This window comes from Centruroides vittatus, unplaced genomic scaffold (genome assembly GCF_030686945.1).
Source record: "Centruroides vittatus isolate TY-2023 unplaced genomic scaffold, ASM3068694v2 contig_364, whole genome shotgun sequence".
In the NCBI taxonomy this organism is placed as follows: Eukaryota; Metazoa; Arthropoda; class Arachnida; order Scorpiones; family Buthidae; genus Centruroides; species Centruroides vittatus.
In genome coordinates this window covers 5686639-5706886 of record NW_027122188.1, presented here as the reverse complement: position 1 = coordinate 5706886, position 20248 = coordinate 5686639, and the positions used below count along the sequence as shown (strand labels likewise).

The following is a 20248-nucleotide window of genomic DNA, read 5'->3' as shown; positions in this document are numbered from 1 at the left end:
AATAAATAACTTTCCCTATAAGAATGTAAATAGGTATAAGAAGCATAACGCTCTAATAAATTTATATGATAATTTCTAGTACGTTCGCGTTTAAGAAATGAAAAATTAAAGCAGAAACATCAATTATATTATAAATAACACGCTTTAATGGGTTTCATTTTTTTAAAAAAATGAAGTGAAGAAACATGTGGGAAAGATTTGCCGAAAACAGAATTTAAAAAGAAAGGTTTATTTGTATTGTTCCAGAACAATCGAAGTTTGCATCCGGATATAGAATAATATTTTTTAAACAATTTTTAAGAAAATACTTTATTAGTTTTAGTTAGTAGAATTAATAGAATTAAAGTGTGTAACTTACTACTTATACGCCATGTTGAGAATTGTTACAGCAGTTAGCTTAAATGCATTTGATGTAGAATAGACTTTACATTTGTTAAAATTACAGCAATCAACCAAGTGTAAACTATATGCAATCAGATGATTATATTCAAACAGATCAACACAATGGCGAGCTACTTCGCACGTCTTTTGTTAACTTCGAGTTTCTACTTAAAAATATTCGAGTGACAACCTAGTTTCTTCTCATTACTTTAGAATTTCATAACAATTCTCATTACATAACTTTCGAATTTTGCAAACTTGACATGATTTATGTAAAAACGTGGCAATAATAATAATAATAATGTTATTGTTACGTGCTTTTATACCCCATGTATACTTTTTAAATCAAATTAAATACCGGTATTAGAAAATAGCTAACGTAATTATTAATTTTTAAAGAAATTATAATTGAATATTCAACATGAAACAAAAACTTGGCATTAATATTACATACCTATCGATATCCATTTAATTAAAAGAACTTTTCTTCTTTTATTCGAAGTTAAAAAAGTATGTGGATATTTTTCACAGTTGTTAATTTATATTCAAATTAATTGAAACTTTTAAAACTAAAAATGATCTTCCTCCTTTTCAATACGTTTTTATCAAAATTTAATTATAAAATTTCCACGTTTTCGTCAATTTTTTTTTTAATGTTTAAAATCTGAAAATTTTAAAATTCCAAAACAAGAATTATAAAAATAAGGGGAATTTATTATTGTAAAGAAAGTATTTTTTTATTATTATAATTATACAGGTTTGTATATGTTTAATATATAGATATATTGCAACACATACAATAATTTGAAAACCAGAAACAGAACAATTATAAATATTGAAAATGGATGATATTAAAAATATTTTCATAGTCTGTTGCCTTTTCAAAATGCTACTTAAAATGAATGGAATGTCATGAATAACTTTTTGATTAATGTTATACACTCATTATGTATGAATATATAATCAGCTTTTAACAATTTTTTATTTAAAATAGGATGCTTAAGAATCGATAAAAATTAAAAGCCTATGAAAAGATGTAAGACAATTGTTATTTATTGTCATTATTTTTATATTCAAAGTGGTTAAAAATAGTGAAATTTCGAAAAAATATATAAATATATATATAAAAAAAAACTTTTTCGTTCTTAGAAACTAATTTTAAAGCTGTGTTATTAGATGTAGTAGAATAAATCAAAACTAAATTTAATATATAAGTGTATCCAAGTATGAATTTTTGTAATATTTAAATGAAAAAATAAATAGGTCTATTCACAAATCTAAATAACAAATATTGTAATTTCACAGTCACTAATTTTATAAAAATTTCTACAAAATAATAAGAAAAGTAATATAAAATCAAATTATTAATTTTAAAAAGAAGTTTATATTCATTTATTAAGTAAATATCATAAAATAAATATAAAAATTTGATTCTTATCTTAGTAACTAGACAAAGTAACTTTTTATTTTATTTTTATTATTACTCTTTTTATTTTAAATAAAAAAGTAAAGTATTTTGATTACAATGGAATGACAAGGAAACATTACAAGAAGAAGATTTAAAAATATAAATAATGATTTATATATCAACAATCAAATATGTTTAAATCATAAAAAATTATTTTGATTACAGGTCTATTTTTTATGTCAAACAGATATTAAAAAGATGAAGAATGATTTTAGTCTCTTTCATAAATAAATCAACTGTCTTTTTTTACAAATGACTAAAATAACTGTCATAAACTTTTTAAAAAAATTAACTATAATTATGTGTTTATTGTTCGTTACAAAAATAATAATTTAAATTACAATATCAATATTGATTAAACAATTAATTAGCCAAGTGAGAATATAAATTTATAATAAAAATAAAAATATAAAGATGATTTTAATATACATAAATTACTCATACAATAGTATGAGTAATTTATGTATGTGGAAGATACATAAATGAGTATTGTGAGTACATAAATTACTCATACAATAGTATGAGTATTGTGGAAGATACAGTAAACAAATGTGATAGTTCCCTGCAGAACTTAACAATGTCGCCACGTGACGAATCACCGCCTGAAATCCGTTTCCTGGTCACAGAGGATGTAACAATTGTAGCTTGTTTCCTGACTGGACTTAAACTCTGATTGAATGCTTATATGTCGCAACTAAACATGTCAATGGCTTCTTAATTTTGTAATGCTACATTTCATTCGTAGAATTATTATTTTTCTCCATCTGAGAATGAACAATTATATTTCAAAATTATTTAATTAACTTGCTCAATAAAAACTTATCCTGTTCATTTCTTATTATCCAGTTTAAGAATCTGGATAATTTGCTTCGTATTCTTATATCTGACCAAAATGCCGAAGAAATAATAAAAAAAGAAAAAATTTATTATTCCGAACTAAAACATTATATTTTTAAATTTAAAAGTAGGATACAAGTTTTTAACCCCCTCATTGAGTGAAGGCTATCACCAAATTCCAGAAATGCAATATGGTATGAAATGAATGAAATTTTATATTTTTCTACACTTCTATTGGCTAAGAAACATTATATTGTAGGTCAACAACTTCTTATGAAAGGTGATACTCTACAAGTTTTACTATTTGAAGTTATGCATATCATTAAAATAAGTAAAACTTTGTAGTTTAAGCATGTTATTACCACTTTAACATTGGAAAATGTTTCTAAAATAGTTTTACAAGAGTATAAAACATGAAATTTTTCGCAGACATATTTCAGTATTTTCCTTAAAGAAGAAGAGATTTATAGTATCCACAATATCTTTAAACCTTTTATCCGTAAGATTGAGTTGTTATACTCTTGAATAGATAGGTTAATACAAAGAATAACGATTAAACTCTCACACAAATAATAAATCTTTCTTAAGATATTGATAAGATAAATCTTTTTTTTTATGGTCTAGTATCTTAAGGAAGATGTATTTTCTTAAATGTTTCAAAACCTATATTCAATTTGTTTGGTTTCTTTTTATATTTTCACAAATATTTCCATTGATATTGAATAGTTATATTATATATTACTAAATCTGAATATTATATATTAAAATATAAAGATTTGTTTCTCAATATTGTAATATTTTAGTACAGAAATTCTTAATTGAGAGCTTGGATATTTTTATTCTTTTTATTCCCCGTTTGTTTATTATTGTGAAAATTATATTTATTTATACTCTATTACTAATGCCCAATCTACGCTATCGTGAAAATATTGAAAGGCATTTAATAAACAATGCAAGGTCATTCATAGTTTAAAATAGGTCTGGTAAAACGAAATATATTTTTCTTTTCAAAAGCTTATTCTATATATTTTTAAACAATTCATAAGGACTATCTATACGATAATTTGATTTATATAAATTTACGTTACATAACAGGATATACAGCCATAAGAACAAATATAGAGGCCTAGTGCACACCCATTTATAAGAATGTCGGTCTGCTTTCTTTATGTGGTGAAAGAATTGCTTCTGCAATTTCTATAATACTGTAACTTTTAAGTTCATTGTGTGCTGACGCAACTAGTCTTTAATGTAACAGTTTTCTAAATCAGGTTTTCTTTATCGTCAGATTTTTCAAAATGAATAGAATATAAATTAGAAATGCAACTTCTCGTATTTAAATATTTATATTTGGCAGGAAACTTTATGAAAAAATAATGCAGAATATAGATAATTTGAGAAAAATTTTATGATATTTAATTTCATATTTCTTACTTATTAGTTACAGCTGCTTTCAAGTTAAATGTTAAAACTTTCCTTGATGCTATTTTCATCGTTCAAAGGTACAGTACAATATAAAAGAAAATTTATTGTTATAGTTTTTTTTCTCTTTTCTTTAAATTTAGAATCCTTTTTTCGATTTTATTTATCCCTTATGACCAATTTTGGAGATGTATAGTTTAGAATTCTTTCAATGTGACTCAAAAAAGAATCTGCTGTCCATTGTCCTTCGTGGGGTGTTTATCCTGAGAATGTAACAAATAGACCCAATCTATAAGAAACCGAGAGAAGGAATCCAATAAAGAAATAAAGCTTTAGTATCGTTTATTGATAAAATCTAAGTCATGGCATGACTTTTTAAGTAATATATCACAGTCATAAAATTATATAGGCTATATTAAATATAACATTTTATTTCTGAATATTGTGAAGTGGAATTTATATTTTTTTTTATATTGAATTTTGATAATAGAGCATTATATATAACAATATAACATTAAATAATAGAGCAGTATGTATTTAACATACTCTTAAAATTTAATACAAAATAGGTCAGTGTATATCAGAGTCTTCAATCGTACAAAATAGAAAGTAACACGAAGATCTATTCGAATTTTCTGCATCGTAGTCATGTAACATTATTTTATTCAAATCGTTGAATCATAGAATAATATTTTTAGATGGTCAAAAGTCAGATTCGAATTGTATAAAAGCACGTAATAATTCATAACTTTTAATAAAAAGAAAACAAGTTTTAATTTCACCATTGCTTCAATATGCCATTGCTTACACAAATGATTTATAAATAATAATAATAATAATAATCCTATTTAGTAAGCTTTCTACAAATTGCTAATCGTAAACGTTACAGTAATGCAGATCAAATATTATTATATCATAAATTATATATACGGTATTACAGGTCAAGTGATTGCAAATCGAAAAGATTATTTATAAAATTTCTTATTATTCACGAACCTGATCATCCTGTAGAACAATTTCTGTTAAAAATTTCTAGGATGATGCGCTCATTACTCGTTCAATAAACAAAAGGATTTAGCGTATACTCTAACGAGTTAATGTAGGATAATGGACGTAATCATCTTCAATAGTATAAACTTTAATTAGCAAGCAGTATTAAATGAATTCTAAATTGTAGTTTAATGTTGATTGTAACATAAAATCGTTAATAATTCAGTTGAAAGCTTATAAATATGTAATATGTTTTAAAGACAAAATTTCGTTTACTTAGATAAAAATTAGTAATTATTCTTAAAAGCTACTGAATTATAAATGTATAAGGCTGGGATATCTATGCACTAAAAATTATACAGGTCTACGTTATAATTTTTATAAATATTTATATAATTTAGTGTCTAGACGTCCTAGTCTGAAAAATATATAACAAAAACAGGAAAATTTCTTTCTTTTTTTAATGACAATTAAAGTTATATAAGTTATATATAACTTATATAACTTTAATTATATAAGTTATATATATATGCGTAGGGCTTATTTACTATAATGTATATAAGTTCAAGAGTATGTTGTATGTAGATATATAAAATTTTATTACCCTCTTACATTATATTATATAATCATGTCATATTAAAGAATATACGTTTATTATTTAATATATTATATTTTAAAAATATATTAAAATATGTAGTCATGACAATACTTTGATATATGATCATCTAATTTTATAATCTTACACACAGATATCGTTTTACATAAACATGCAAACCTGAAGGTCATCGTATTTTATCTGCCGACAAAGCCAGTATCATCAGTGTTATCTGAATAGTAGGACGACAGAGAAGAAAATGAGCTGTACTAAACCAATGTTCTTTTTCTTATCTTGTAACTATCGAGGGCGTGTATAGATTGATAGACATCTTTTATTAGATATAGAAAAATGAAACATTCTATAAACCTATATAATAAATTATGTATTTAGTACAAATAAATCGTAATAAATTTAACGAAATAGACACTAAAAATTTTTATTTATAAAGCATTAAACTTTAGAATTAATTCCACGTAAAGCTTAAACTAGCTTCTTATGTAAAGCTTTTATTTTTCGACAAAATCTTAATAAAATTTTTTAAAAATATGCCGTAATTTTAAATTCTTTATGATGATGATAGAATTTTGTAAGCGGCCATTTGATCGTAAATTTAAAAACTGAATTTTTAAAGCAGAAATAAAATCCGATGGAATTTATAAAGAATCATCATCTACGTTCCATTGTTTGCTTATTGAAGTGTTTACATTTATTTTAAATATATTTCGAATGACATTTAAATATGATAGCCTTATCAACGAGCAACCCTCAGAGAGGACAGAAAATTATTAAAAACAAATAGTAGAACAGTTAATATATAATTTTTAATACGATAAAATAAATAAATAAATAATTACATTAAATTTTCGTACGAAGATAAAATATATTCTGTTATTAAATAATTAATTTCTTCTGTATATAAAAAAAGATCATTTTATGAAGAAAAACTAGCTATTAAAAAAAAAACAAAAAATGGTGAAAGATAAGAGTCTCTTTCATTTCAGAGAAGAGGAAGAGATAATACGAAAAGAGCATTTACATTTACAGTTTAAGTTTCGTGTCAATACAATTAATTAAATCCTTAAAAGATACTTATAAACGGCATTTCCAAGTACAGTTCGATTTTATTTCGACTAAAGCACGAACAGCTTATTGATAAAAGCCTATACGTGATTCTCAGAACATGATATCACGTCTTTGTTCGTTTGTAGTGCGGGACGATGAAAGGATCGATCTGACAGAAATGAGTCATACTCGTCCCCAATATCCCTTAGAATATAGGGAGCTGACAACTGTAGACAGACAGGAGTCAACGAACTTGTATAGCCTAATCAATAAAATAGTATTATTAAACTAAACATTATATATATATATTCAACCATTAACTAGTATATTTCCAACGAGGTAATGAATACCTTTCAGAATAATAAGCAAACTGCAATCGGTTGCTAGGTTATACAGTAGCAAATTATAGTTATCATTCATTCAATCTCTCTAGGGATATTTTTCTATTCTTGTTTCCGTTTATTACATTTGAAAATTAACTACGATTACAAAATTGATATTTATGATTTTTAATTATGAATAAAAGCATTTAATCTTTTTTTTTTCTTTCTTTTCTTCATTTATTTCAACGTGAAGAAATAATTAAAATCTTCTGATAATGTGAACTCTACTCGCAATATATATATATATATATATATATATATATATAATTTTCCTGTTTTTGTGAGTCACAGATAAGATTAAATTACAATCATTAATAACTTTAACAGATGATAATGAAGGCACCATAATTAGTTTTGTTTACTAAGCTGTAACTTACTATTAGAAAGTAATAATGATTAAGTACTATTGCTTGAAAAATTGAGAATAATTGAATTTTATTTTAAATTAATTATTATAAATAGTGCAATGTAAAGATTAATATTCGATCGGTTTTTGATTCATATTTTTTAACTTATTAAGTGGTTTGATAGGATCTAAATATATATCAAATGATATATAATACCGATGATTGTTTACTATTTTTTCATACGAAATAAATTAAAAGATCTTACATTTTTAATCTTTGATTACTACTTTCTTTAAATGAAGCGTTTATTCGATAGCAATTAGCTGAAATTAAGAACACAAAGTGCAAAATTCATAAATAAATCAAAGCTTTTACTGTTCATAAATAAATATTTTTTCATATAAGATTACATTTGACCCATTTATAAATAGAAAACGAAGAAAAAAATCTACAAGTAGAGTTTTCTAACAGTTGCTATTGAAAATCGCTTTCGAATCATTCTTTTCTCCTTACTTTTCTGCTCATATCAATACGCCTCCTTATAGTATTTTAAACTATTTTTGACTTTATTTTTTTTTTAGTTTTCATTTTATATTTGATAAAAAATTAACTTTTGTTAGTATACAGAATTTTATTTTTAATTTTAGTCCAAAATATCTATATATATAAGCTGTAAAAGTGGTGTATTGATTTACAAAAATTTAAAATAAATATTGATTACATTTATTTGATTTTATAGCAAATGTTTTTAATGGTAAAGTATTTTATTAGTTTTAGGTATGATTATCGATTGCCCTTATATAACTCGAAATTTTATGAAGGTAATAAAAATATGAGTCAACTAAAAATTCTGAGAAATACTCTAATTATGCAAAAATTTTTAATTGAATCTTAATATAAAAAACAATATTGTTATAATTAAACATTTGAATGTATACAGTATATCATATACAGTATTACATTAATATTTACAAGATGAATTGAATAAAATTCCTTTTATCATTTCTTTACTGTATTTACTATATTTTGATAAAGTAACCTTTCATTTCTAATAACAGATTCTTTTCATTTCAAGCAATAACATACATTATTTTCAATTACCTCGGCTTTCATTACTGAAGTCTTCTATAAGCTATAATCTATCAATTTTTCTTTTCCTTATAGTCATTTCCAAAATACCACGTTATCCATACGTTTTGATTTTATATAAGAGTCATCTGTTATTTTTGTCACAATTCATTTCTCTTCTTTCTGAGTGTTGTTTGATTTAGTAGCCACTTAAATATAAAGCTCAGAACTTATTGCTTTTTACCTTTTTCCCGTCTGTTCAGTTCTTTTTTAAACAAATTGCTGTGATTTTTTTTTCAAATAAAAGAAAAAAATCTATAAAATTATAAATAACAGTTGAAGAATGTTTAATTGTTATATTATTTATCACTATTTATACAATATCATTTAGATGTTCCTGATAATTAAAACAGAATTTTTAATAATACTATGAAAAATAATAATCAATCATGTTCTTAATAGTTTGAAATTTTATAAAAATGACTTACAAATTTTTAATTCAAAATAGCTTAAGTGTATATAGAATATTATTTCAGCCAATTCCTGCCAAGAAATTAAATAAGACTCATAAATTTTTATAAAAATTTAATATCCTGTCAGAACATTCTTCTAAGGTAAGTTATACAAGCAGAAATGATCCCCACCTCCATCTGTTCATGAAATCTCAGTGATTGGAAAGTGATAAATGGTCTCACTAATTCTTTACTCTGGTTTAAAAACGTATAAACTATCTGTTGAAACATAATTACTCAAAAATATATATTAAAAATACAGAAATTTAATCATCTCTCGCTATCAGTTTGTGTTTAGTTATACATAAAATTAATAATTAATCGATTAAACATTTTTTTTTGTATTATATTTAAGAGCATTTATTTTGTTTTTAATTTATGAGAACGTTTTAAAATATGAAATTTTTATTTTATAAATCGTAATAACAGGTAAATATCTATCATTATGATTCATACAATAATAATTTAGTGCTTTGTAGTATGTAGTGTATGAAATGAATGTCAACATTAGTGATTAAATAGAAAAAATTAGGTCGTTTACCTTGTTTGAATATCAACAGATTGAACATAGAAAATTCTTTGTGATTCAAGAAATTCTATTTTTAGTGATAGAAAGAAAGGAGTACGAAAGTCAACATACAAGAACGTGACTGATAAATGCTTAGAAAGGCCATAAAACAGTGAGGATATCCTTGATGAGTCTATTTATCAATCCAGCTTAGTTTCGTCACTCAGAAAAGCTTTACCTATTGAGTCTTCACATAAAGATTTAATGAGTAAACGCTATATAAGTAAAGCAAGTGTTTTATAATTTGATTTATACATGTTTACAATTTCTTAAAATATATATAACAATTTTTTATCAAGCTTTGTAGTATGATTTTAAGTGTTAGTATATAGTAATAACTATGAATGGATTATTTAAAGAAAGTATAACAAAAATAATACAATTAAATACCGAAAAAATGATTTTAAAATATTAAATTTAATATAAATAAATTAAGGAACCGTAATAATAATAAATTAAAATTATGTTTGTGCAAATATCCGCTATTTTAAGCAGATTGTCTATCGTTAAATTATTCCAATCGTTACTATTTAGTCATAGAATTTACGTTATTAAATATTTTTAAAAATACCATTGTACATTATAAATAAACTTTCCAATAATTTAATTTATCGATTTAAATATTTTTCAGTTCATATTCGTAATCTTTCCGGTGATATTCGACTAAATTTTCGATAAAGATATATTACATAAATCGACATTGAACAGCTTCCCAATCATTAATACAGATGAGTCTACGAATGGAATTTTAAATAGATGAAGCATACGTAATAATCTGATTAAAGCATTACATGAACGAATTATTACAAAATATATCTCTGAAAGATCAAAAAATTCTTTTGCATAAACTAAGTTTTCTTGCACCGATGTTATAATTAACGTCTAAATCTTTGCAGTAACACTAAAATATCTTATAATCTGCAATTAATTTAATTATTTAAATTTCATTTTCGAGTAAATCAGAAAGAGATATATTAAATATAAACCGATATATAAAATCAAAATACCAACAAAAGAGGAAATTAAACAGTAGAATATTATATTAATATAAGACCCTAAATTTATACAAATTGATAAAATAATAAACTAATAACGTAAATAAATTTGTAAAAATATATTTTTTTTCGGTGTTTTGAAATTCTTCTACAGACTAGAACACATTTTGGAAATCATCCGTTCCAGATACGACAAAGAAATTTCACACAAATCCTAATAATAGTTTGAGTAAAATTACATAGATCGATATCAGTTGTATTCATAACAGTTTTTCAGAGCGTTACGAATTCCTAGATGAATCTCTCGATAATTTTTCTAAGTCTGCGAGTTCAGAATATTACGTTCTCCCGTCTGCCTAAAGCAGTTCCTATTCTACGCGATTAATTGCTAATTGAGTGAAAAATCCACCCAAGAAACGGTAATGTTTACAGAATTTCATCGCAGAAAAATTTGCTCTGAGGTACTTTAATCACTCCATTAGCTAGAACAGATAATTAACAACAGAAATGATTATGTTTTTATGTAGAAGGGAGGGGGGAAAAAACTTTCTGCACAAAGTTTATCCCGACAAATAGGTTTTTTTTTCCTCCCTTCTTTTAACTCGTACGCATTATGAAAATGTAGTGTAAAGCGGTAAACTTGGCAACTTTTTATGATAAAAAAAATACATTACATCGTAATTAGAAATTAGATAACAAAAATAGTGAAAAGAACATTTCACATGCTTAAAATGTATGAAAATTTTAAAATTAAAAAGTGAAAATTATAATTAGAAACTAATATTTTTTGGTTTTATATGGAGTAAAATATTACGAAGCTTTACATAATCGGTCTAAAACTAATGAATGTTACTTTTTAACGAATTATCAAGAAAATAAAAAGGTAAAACATTTGTAATACACGTCGACAATCTAAAATAAATAGAGTAACTTACGCCCTCGAAATAATAAGGTTAGTAAGCTAAGAGTTTCCTCTGTAATTATTTTGCTCAATAGAAAAACATCCAAGTTCTCAAGATCAACTAACAGATTCCAGATCAGTTTCCAGTTAAAAAAAAGTTATTTGGGTTATTATAAGCATAAGTTCTATTTGTAATCCATAGGCGAGAAAAATCCCGAGGCGTAAAAAAAGAAAAAGAAACTAAGACGTACAGGAAAAATCTCAGTCACATAATTATAATCCCCCCGCTTACTCTGAGAATATAAGAAGAGAGTGATGTCATGAATGAATGATTCTTTAACCTCCTCGTGTGAACACCTTGCTGAGGCTAAATCTATGAACACTATCGTAGTAGACAAACTATTTATATAATACATAATGTATGTATTTTATGGAACAATGCAATTTGTGACCTCCTGTCGTGGCTCAAAGCATGGGATAAATAAGAAGGAGTTGTTTCTCTCGGTAATAAATGTGTCAGGAATACATCTAGACCTCTGTTTTAAATGTTAATTTGTTTTATTTTTTGAAGTCTAATTACTTTTTTAATACGCATTTCCTTTATTTTTTTTAATACAGCTCGATATAATTAGATAAACCTGAACCAGATTTTATATGTTAACAGGAACATTTTTGATTCTTCGAAGCTTAATAATGGATATTACGGATATTTGTTACCGATATTTAGACGAGGCGGAAATAGAATCTGCACAGGAAAATTGTATTTCCGCATAATTTATTACGGAAATGAGAAACAGTTGATAAAATGAACGTAAGGATGCTATCTGAAACATAATTAGTCTAATAAGAACTTCAAACTTATAACTTGATTACTTCTGTAATAAATTCGACAAAATTAAAAATAAGCGGCAAAGTTATAGAATAAATTCTAGAACATTTTTATTTTATAAATCTATCTAAAACAATGGATTTATTATTGAAGCAGTAACCTTTTTCTTTCTTGCTTAAATCGAAAGATCCCCCCAAAGCTATTCTACTCGGATCTCCTTACATTTAAATACTCAGATAAAACAAGATGATGTGCATTTAATCTTTTTGCTATTGAAAGATATTATAATTATTCAAATTAAATTCCACTAGTGGTAGTTAAATCTTTCTTTTTTGTCTGTACCATGGTAAATCTGATAAGGTCAAATGTCTGAAGTAATTTTCATAAATATGCTAATCTTGGATTCATTGTAGTTGGTTTAATAAAATTTCGGCTACCTGTGTTGATTTTTAATCGTTGCCTTAAGGTTTTCACGATTCAAAATACTTCATTTACTAGAATATCGATCGCTAGCAAGTGCGCAGTACAAACCTCGACAGGGAATTGGTTTAATTTTAATGAAACATTCACGCTTGAAGAACAGATTCATTGGAGCATTTCTGTTTCCACTGGTGTATGAAGCTTCAACAAAAATTATATGAGATAGGCTTTGAGAATATTAAAGCCTCGATGACCAATATTTTCTTTAAAATTAATTTTTGCTTACAACGTATACATGCTTATATATTTTCTCATTGTTATTTTTTTCCGATAGTTTAATCTATTGCAAATCAAAGCAATTACTGAATATTAGTTAGTACTTACGAAGCATGAAACACTTTTTGTATTGAGTAAAAATCATTAATCAATAAATAATCATTAAAAAACTTGAATAGCATTTAATGTTTCTTACTTAATTAGAGATTAATGTCTATCGAACAATGTCCCTTCCCAAGTTCTTATATGTTCTAAACTTACATGAGAAAATAATAATAATAAAGGTAGAACGAGACTTTAATGTCTTGTTTACATCACAAGAATGATATTAATAGAGCTTAATAATAACATTAGTAAGCATAATTTTGATACGGTTGCAGAATAAATAAGAGAAAGGTCATTGTAAGTTATCATTTCTTAAGCATTGAGCAATCATGACGTGACACGGACTAATTTTGGACTAATAGTTCTAACTTACTAATCCATTGTAAACATTGAATTATGCCCAATGCACAAAGGATGCGAAATTTTCACATTTGCAATATTATGTCTATGTATACAGTAACTTATTAAAGCGAAACATAACTCTTGTGAGTAGAAATCAAGATTAACAATGCGAGATCTTAAAGAAAGATCAGAAGCAATCATTTCGTTACTCTATCAGCTTATTGAACCGGACAAGAATGTCTCAACTGTCACACATCAACTCGCTTGATAAACTAACCCTGGTCAAAAAACACAAGTACGTGTATCGAAATCGCTGGCCACACGGAAATCGTTTCCTGAAGGTATTTCTGTTTATTTTAAATATTATCTACTTTATACTTACACGCGATGTCAATCTTGCACTTCAATAAAACGGATGAGAGATTAAATATGGTTCAACTCTTTTACGAAACTCATTGTAATGTCAAAGTGTATTTTGTTATTATAAAGAACGATAGGTCTACGATAATCATTCCATTGATAAACGACACTACTCTTTGATGTTATATTTAAAAATATATTGATTTTTCATCTAGGGTGAAACGCTTAATTACTTTTTCCAAGAAAACTTTTCCACTCGTAATCAATAATATAAGCACCATGCGTGCTGTTTGTCACGATATTTTCTGATGAAATCGTGTACAAATTTTATAATTTTCGAAAATTTACTTTAATGTATTTACATTAATTTGTCCCTCCTTATTATTTCAGTTCTGTTTATTAAAAGTACTTTTCAAAGCTCAGAAATATAATTATATTAAAAATATATATATATTTTTTGTGTGTATATATTTATTAGAGAAATGTAGAGAGTAGTAGTCGAATATCGCAAGACTTCTTCTGGAACAACAAATCTCAAGTTGGAATCTCGTCCTGGATTACTTTTATGGTCTGTCGACCATGTCTTCCGTCTCTGCCCACATCTTCTATTGACACACTGGTTACATAAAAAGAAACACGAAAACTTGCAACATTCAAGCGAAGTGTAACTACAAATCTACACGTGTTATTGCCAAACGTAATCATAGCGTATACAGTATTAAATATATGTATATATAAATACTACAGATCAGTGGTGTACGTAGGATACGACCAACGTGACCACGATTATTGGCGCCAATTGATCGAAAGTGCCAACATTTTATTTATTAAATCAATAATAATTGCTTATTAGGGATGAATAAATTATACTCCATATACAATATATATATATATAATTAGGGCTATGTCACTTCTAATTGTATAGAGACCTATATTTCCAAAAATAATGTATTGTTTTTCTGTAACATAATAATATAATATATATTAATACAGATAATAAAATTACAATTGATAACACCAGATATAGTTAATAATTACAATATAAAAGATTAAATTTTATCTACATTTGATAAAACTTACAAAGATTGTGTAAAATCATACAAAAATTCTTCGTATTTCTATAATTGAACGGACAGACAAATCTAGAATTTCTACTTATTATATTTCTAAAAATTAAACTTGTAGACGAATAAACAGTAAATTATCTTTTTTAATATCTTTACTGAAGAGATTTAAAATAAATGAGCGACATTACTTCAAATGTTTACATATAATAAGGTAATAACATATAATTAAAGTTATTATATGTCGATTTAGATTTTGATTAAATGAAATCTCTAGTCATAAAGTGTATCTTCCTTCTCTTCTCCATAAAAAAAATAACATTTTTCAAGGAAAATAAAAATAAAAAAATACTAGAACAAAAACTATTGTTCACCACTTAATCAAAACATCGCGTCGTTAAGTTTCGAGAACTAAGCATTAAGATGATTTATGAAAGCATAAAAGTAGCTGCAACAATACTGTGGTGAAAAACTTCCACCCGTTTGCACACATACAATCATTTTATATTTTAATATAAAGTTGCTTGAAGGATTTCAAGAATGTATTTTTATTAATACGAAGCTCTTTTTTTTGTTATTATTTAACTTAAGAATAGTTGATAGCTTGAGAAACGATTATCATTTTGAGTTACCTAAACGTAATATTAAACGTTAAGTACAGTTTACAGCGATGTAAAAAAATAAATAAATGGTTTTGTACCTATTGAATCCATTCTACAAAACAACCAACCTTGAGATTTGCTGAACAATCCAGAATTTTTGATCGAAACACCTTCAATCAAAGAACAATGATTCTGTTTAAATTAAGTAATTAGGTCAAATTCTTTTATTATTTATTATAAACACGAAGCTATCGTACAGTTTGTATGAAAGAAATTTTTTAAAAATGTAACATTATAAGATAGAAAAACATTCGATACAAGCTACTGTACATTGCACCCGTTCGTTAGTATTGAAACTTAATAATTTTGTATTCTGAGAACAGGTTTAATTCGTTTTTCACGTGTTTTATCTTAGCTTGTTTATAAAAATAAATAAACAAATGTATTTTTATTATATTTAATAAAAGCTTTCGTATTGACCGTACTAATGAAAACACGAAGAATGTGTCAGGTTGGTTCAAAGTGGAAAACAATAAACCAATTTTCAGGGCGTAGATCTCGATACGTTGGGCAGTACACAGGTGTAGAGACACTGTGGCACCGATGTCTTCGATCGCTTAGAAACGGTGACCGACATTGAACTCGCACTTCGGCTATTGGATTAGTTCCAAAGCTACCTACTCCCGATCTAATCAACATTTGTGGTATTTATCGCTGTCTGATCGATAATTTTATGCGAAATATACAAAATAAACGTCGTTAATTCTTCAGCTGTTTCGAAATATTACGAAATTACAGCGAAATATACGACTATTAATATCAATTACTGATTAAAGCTATTGTTGATATTCCAACAAACCATATCGTGAAGATATTGTATAAATAGTGGTTGCGACATCTAAATTGTACAGGTTTTCAAAAAATGTGTCGCACATCCTGCGGGCGATAATGTAGAATACCTCTGGCAGATGGCTTTCCTGTAAAACAGATGTTCGCTACGAATAGTTGCATGTCGTGCAAGTGAACTGTGACGATAATTTTCAACAAGGATTCGCCTTATAGGAGCTGTTAATTCATTATTAATCGACACTTAAGTTTGTTTTCCTATAATTAATCTGTTACTTTAAACTAAATTTATAGTAACAAATTAACGTTAATTCTGACCTTCGATACAAACAATTTCAATTATCATCTCGATTGTTTCTACACGTTTACTCTATTTTTTTTAAATAAAAAAAATTCTATTAATGCATCGTTAAATATAACGTACTCGAATTTAATTATTTCAAATTACATACAAATTTAATTGGAATTATTGAACTTCTCAAATTGTTTTTATTCGTTTTATTGTATTTCAATCGAAGTGCATTGAAATAAACAATTTTTATACGGAATAATTAATTAGAATTTATTTCCTGGAGGAAAAGAAGAGGGAGAAAATACAATACGTTTCCTTGAATGAAACTTGAAATATTCCAAAAATGTAGATTCATAAACACGCTTTAGCATTAAACATTTACTCGAATTTATTAATCTAAGCAGAAATATGTTTTAAAATTTATGCATAAAATAATATCGTATACAAATTTTAAAATTTTAAGTAAAATAAATCTTTAATAATACGCAAAAATTTCCTTTTTAACTTTAAGTGACTCAGCTTTATTATAAAACACGAATACACACACACACGCACACTTACCTGATTTAAAGATAAAATATTTACTAAAATTCTATATATTCCAAAAATTCTGGTTGTAGAACATCGATTCCCGACGAAGCATCACCGTCCGACAGTCAACCAAAACAGAAAGTCAAAACGTTATCATTCGAAATCGCCGACATCTTTTAATATATAGTACGTAAAACTCAACCTTATCCAGTTGGCATTTCAGGTAATAACAACACAGTATAAAAAAATAAGAGAGGTATAGATGACGATTCCTCTTCTCCACATCAACCTTCCCTCGAACGAGTCGGCAACACTGCGAAATGCAGAATGGTGAGGATGATAGAAGCCGAACGAAGTGACACACCGGAACGTTTCCATTTTACTACTAGGGGAGTAAAGTGTGTGGGTAGAACACAATCGACCGAAGTCGGTTTGTTTTGACGGATCTATAGAAGGGATTAAATACGATTCCACTGAAAAACGACGTGATTTTTATTTTTCCCAAAGATCCCTTCTTGTTTATTTTCTTTTATATTTATTTTATTTCATTTTATTTTATTTTTTCCCTCCCTCTATTTAGAAACCGATTAGATTTTTGCTTTTCTGGATTTAAAAATTTGCCGCTCGTTTTCAAAATTATTCTTCTTCTCTCCGCTGCATAACTGATATAATCCAGATGTAAACATTATACAAACCTATCTTTCATCGTTTTAGTATAAAATTAAAAAAAAGGGAGACAAAAATTTAAACGAAAAACTGTGAGAAATATGTTACGGATTGGATTACATTCGAGTGTAACGTTTGCAGTTACAAATACTTTTTAACGTTACGGCTTCCGAAACCATTCTTTAAGTACTACTCGAAGTGTTTAGATAAAGAAAATATTTACAGAGATATTAATAAATGAATATGATATATAACTGTTACAATTTTCCATTTATTCTGGCGTATAAATAAATTAAATATACGACTGAAATATTTTGGGTTTTCAATAAAATTTGTTCAAAATATTTGAAACGTGGGGACAGGTGTTTAAAGTTTAGAATGCTTTTGCTAGGTTTCTGAACTTTTAATTTAATTCAGTTATTTAGTAGCGTCAACAAACTCGATACTCCAAATAAAAAAAAAAAAAATAGAAAAAAATTAGCAGCTGCTTATATATATTACAGTTTCTTAATACACTTTAATTATAAATTTATATTAAAATTATATTTTAAATGTTATCAAATAGGGAAGAATCTATCTATCTATAGGCCTATATATATATATATGAACTTAGATTCAATCAGTACGACTTTAAAGAGATTGTATTTCAATAACAAAGCAAGCTTTGCATATAATGGTGTTCCCATTCATCGCAATCAATTTTAAAGTAGTAGTCCTGGTAGGAATGACGTAATTCAGCACGTACTTGTTTCTCCCTCTCCACGTCTCTTATTATTGATCTCAAAGGATATGTTTGTTCTATTTAAACATCAGCCACTCTCGGAATTAAATAGACTGCCTCCTACTACTTTTTTTTTATGATTATGCATATTTAAATAAATAAAGAATAACTAAAGAAGTCATTCTTTATTTATATAAAAGCGCATTTGTTTTAACAAAGGAATATTTTAATCTTGATTGAAATTTTAATTGTGTAATGTAACAAAAAAAATTATTTTTTTAATTTAAAAAACGTTAGTAGGAGCTCAAAGGCAGGAGATGGTAATCACATTTTAATGAATTCTGAAACACATTTCATCTTATTGGCATCCCTGTTATGAGTGGCATTTAATCACCTGTAGACGTGTAATTTATGAAACTTCGGAAATAGGTCAGACCCCTATTACTTTCGCAATTTTCATATCGAAGCTCACAAAATGATATGCGTCACACTTATCTATTAAATAAGATATTTCATTTAACAAATGCATGCGAAGAAAATTTCAATGTTAAACGTTATAACAGTTAATAGTATGCTTCCTTTTTAAAAACACGCGTATAACACTAAATTATGCACCATTGAAGATATTTTTTAAATAGAATTTCGGACTTATTTTTTTCGTGCTACCTGACGTGGCTGTCCTTACCAAACATAGCGACTTTATAACCTACAGTAGCGCACATATAAATAACAATGACCCTTAACAGCTGAGTTTAAGATGAGACCCGTACATACTTCCTGTATGTGACGTCACTAATTCTATTGTTACGTAACCGTTTTACCTTTCACGCACGACTAATAAGGCATCATTGGGTTAACGGATACGAAAGATGTGAAGTATATTTAAGGATATTTATATATATAAATGATCGTCGTTTATGTTTTTCTTGAATCAATTTTGTCGAAAGTGTTTATCTCCAGTATATCAAATCCAACTGTTTAAACTATTATACATTATGGTTTGCATTTCTGGGTATTTCGGAGTAGAATAAAAGCTCGTAGTGGCTATTAAACCCCGAAAATAGAGAATTGTTTTGTTCCGTAATTAGATCAGTGGAACAAAAGATGACGTAAGAAAAGATTGTGTTTGTGGCATACGGTAATTTAAAAATTTTATATCCACTCCTAACAATAAATTCTGTTAAAAATGACTTCCTCCCTTTGGTGATTTCAAGTTCCATTTGCTGTTGTTACCGTAAAATAAGTAAAATACAATACGTATACCCTATATTATCATAAACATTAGTAGAAATTATTATCGTCAGTTCCTCCATTAAACTATTCTAGGTACAATTTAAAAGAAACTGATTGTAATAGAATTTATAAATTTAATTTTATTATATAATTAGCTTATTATGTAATTTTCTATGATATAATAATTATGATTAGTTTTTTTGTATACGATAATTGAATACCGCTGATTTAAAATGACTAAATAAAATAGTTAATTTAACCTTAATAAATACAAGTATTATGTATTACCATCAGATACATTAATAAACTAGATCCGTATCTTTGTTACAATATAATAATAATATATACAAATGCTCCCCCCTAAGTAACAATGAAAGATAAATTGACTTAATAAGCAAAATTATTATTCCAGTTTGAATACACTTCCCC

At 26.3% G+C, this 20248-nt stretch overlaps 1 protein-coding gene across 1 annotated transcript in view; it reads right to left on the bottom strand.

The window, feature by feature from the left end:
* The window catches only part of LOC136975152 (homeobox protein 2-like), a 60635-nt gene extending 43098 nt beyond the window's left edge, over nt 1-17537 (bottom strand). The window contains exon 1 of the mRNA XM_067270180.1: nt 17230-17537. The gene's annotated coding sequence lies outside the window, so the exon portion shown is untranslated. The remainder of the gene's footprint in view (nt 1-17229) is intronic.
* Nucleotides 17538-20248: the final 2711 nt, after the last annotated feature.